This window comes from Nuphar pumila, chromosome 9, assembly GCF_984573655.1.
Source record: "Nuphar pumila chromosome 9, dmNupPumi1.hap1.1, whole genome shotgun sequence".
NCBI lineage: Eukaryota > Viridiplantae > Streptophyta > Magnoliopsida > Nymphaeales > Nymphaeaceae > Nuphar > Nuphar pumila.
Genome location: NC_143257.1, coordinates 107,191,170 through 107,194,505, shown reverse-complemented (window position 1 = coordinate 107,194,505; position 3,336 = coordinate 107,191,170). Strand labels below are relative to the sequence as shown.

Sequence of the window (3,336 nt, the reverse complement as noted above, 5' to 3'; positions counted from 1 at the left end):
GTAGTACGGGAGATTAGGAATTCACTTCTTCAACATCTACCAGGACCAGTTGCTCAATGGAAAGAGTACCCAAAGGAGGTGTTAGACAGATTGTGGTCCTCATTCATGGTATACAGTTGTTCCTCATAGTTAATGTGTTTCATATTTAATTTATTTAAGCAATGTCTACTAACTTTCTGAAAATATTTGTAGGCTTCGAATCGCTTTGCAACTACGGTGGAAGAAAATGATGCAAGGAAGGTGTGGCAGAAGGTGGATGCCAATCGATTTGCAGACATGCTACACACTATGAAGACTGTAACAAAAAAAACATCTGGCGTAGTAGATGATCCATTACTGTGGAAGGGCCATGGTCCTATTACTATCAGGAGAGTTTACTAGGATGAAATGTGCGATAAGTGAGCGGGAGATGCATTTAGAAATCGCTCTGCGAAGGCTGCACAAAATCGATCGAAGATGCCCGAAGCCCATCTACACACAGGTGGATCTAAGACATTTGGGAGCCACCTAAAGAAAATGGTAACTCATCAATATATAATATTAATTTTATAAGTATTGTTGCAAACTTGTGTACTAAATCTTTTGTCATTTAACTTCGCAGGAAGCAGAAAAATGAGGCAATGTACCATATAAGGATGTGTTTGTAGAAACACATAAACGGAAGACCACGGGAGTCTTCGTATCAGAGAAGGCGAGAACGACAACGGTATGTATTAATTCTATTAATAATCATTGCAATATATATGCAAGTTATCATAATGTTATCATTAATTATTAATGAATACTTTAAACATTATTTTGTAGGAGGCATATGAGCAACAGATGGTAGAGCGATATGGCGATGACGCTACTCAGCATCCATCATTTGATCCTACAGCATGGGTGACTGCAGCAGGTGAACCCAAAAAAGGTCGCGTGTTCGGGTTTGGGAGTAATATGAACACTTCACCAGTTATTGGTTCTTCCAGTTACGGCTCACCGACTTCTTGCGCTGACATAAGCTCCAAGCAGCCGACTATTCTTTCCGGTGATGATGTACGTCAGATCATTAATGAATCACTGAATAACTACTTCCAATACACCGTCGCCCCCTTTCTCCGAAATGATATCAAGGCCGCTGTTCAGGATAGAGGATCTTCGATTCCAGGTCCCTCTCAGGTATAATCACATATTCAGTTTTTTGTCTGCCTTAGAACACATATGAGCATAATCGAATCACATATATAATTTTTTGACTGCCTAAGAACACATATGAGCATGTTATAATCACATATTCAGTTTTTTGACTGCCTTAGAGCACATATGAGCATGCTATAATAACATATAGAGTTTTTTTATTGCATTAGAGCACATATGAGCATGCTATAATCACATATAAAGTTTTTTTGCCTGCCTAAGAACACATATGAGCATGATAGAATCACATATAAAGTTTTTTTGACTGCATTAGAACACATATGAGCATGCTATAATCACATATTCAGTTTTTTGACTGCCTAAGAACACATATGAGCATGTTATAATCACATATTTAGTTTTTTGACTGCCTTAGAGCACATATGAGCATGCTATAATAACATATAGAGTTTTTTTATTGCATTAGAGCACATATGAGCATGCTATAATCACATATAAAGTTTTTTTGCCTGCCTAAGAACACATATGAGCATGATAGAATGACATATAAAGTTTTTTTGACTGCATTAGAACACATATGAGCATGCTATAATCACATATTCAGGTTTTTGACTGCCTAAGAACACATATGAGCATATTATAATCACATATTTAGTTTTTGACTGCCTTAGCACACATATGAGCATGCTATAATAACATATAGAGTTTTTTTACTGCCTTAGAACACATATGAACATGCTATATATTATTTATGATAGAATCACATATAATTTTTTTTGCTTTGCCTGCCTTAGAGCACATATGAGCATGCTATAATCACATATTCAATTTTTTGACTGCCTTAGCACACATACGAGCATGATTGAATCACATATATAGTTTTTTGCCTGCCTTAAAGCACATCTGAGCATGGTAGAATCACATATAGAGTTTTTCTTGATGCCTTAGAACACATATGAACATGCTATAATCACATATTCAATTTTTTGACTGCCTTAGCACACATATGAGCATGATAGAATCACACACACACACAAACACACACATATATATATATATATATATATATATATATATATATATATATATATATACATATATATATATATAAAACTTTTTGTCTGCCTTAGAGCACATATGAGCATGATAGAATCACATATAGAGTTTTTTTATTGCCTTAGATCACACATGAGCACATGATAGAATCACATATAGTGTGTAATTTATTTGATTATACTTTGTTTATCAATACTGACTGTTCTTTTCTTATGTAGGCTGCTAGCGATAATCAGCGTAGTGGAGCTGAAGGGACAGATAAAGACAATGAACAAGAAGACGCACAAAATCTTGGCGATGATTAGAGGACTGTGTTGAAGAAGTTCTATTTTTTTTATGTTTCCTAATTGTAATTGTTGAATTGTAAATAATTAAACTTCTTAATTTTAAGGTGGAACGATTAATTGTTGTAGATTCTTGTTATATGAAATTTTTTGTGTGGTTTGTTTTTTATTTACAGGAAATATAAATTGTACAAGAAATAAAAATTGTACAGTTCTCGGATTTAATTTTCAAATAAATTTTTTTAAATTTTTTTTCGTGTTTGCGACGGATTAGCGACGGAACCATCCGTCACTATTCATATTAATCTAGCGATGGAAGTAAATCCGTCGCCAAGCCGTGGTCGTCGTTTAGTACTGGCGGATTGGTGACGGAATATAGCGCTCGTTATTCCGTCGCAATTAGCGACGGACCTGGCGACAGAATAATTCTGTCGCCAGTTAGCGTCGAAATATTCGCGACGTAAGCATACTGTTGCCTCATTGTCGCTAATCCGTCGCTAACCATGTTAGCGACGGATTAGCAACGGAATGTAGTCGTCGCTAATATACTGCTTTGTTGTAGTGATAATCTCTTGCTCTGATACCATAATTGATGGACCATCGAATCCGAAGATGCATAACCATGCAACGATTAAGCTAAAGACAACTAGAAATTCATTGGAATAAATGAAAATAACAATAACATTGAAAATAGGAAAGATAAAAGGATTTAGGGTTTGAGAGAAAGAAATGAGATCAAAACCAGTCTACCTACAAAATCCCTATAACCAACATTTACATGAAACATAAGAAACCCTAATCATAAATTTGATCCGAGATAGATCCATTACATAATTAAGATTCAAATCTAATTAAAAAC

The 3,336-nt window shown here is 35.1% G+C and overlaps 1 long non-coding RNA gene across 1 annotated transcript; it reads left to right on the top strand.

Moving 5' to 3' along the window:
- Positions 1 to 1,114: 1,114 nt before the first annotated feature.
- On the top strand, positions 1,115 to 2,646 carry LOC149828812 (uncharacterized). Its single transcript, XR_016434078.1, has 2 exons — positions 1,115 to 1,158; positions 2,412 to 2,646. It is a non-coding gene; the product is annotated as an uncharacterized LOC149828812 (long non-coding RNA).
- Positions 2,647 to 3,336: the final 690 nt, after the last annotated feature.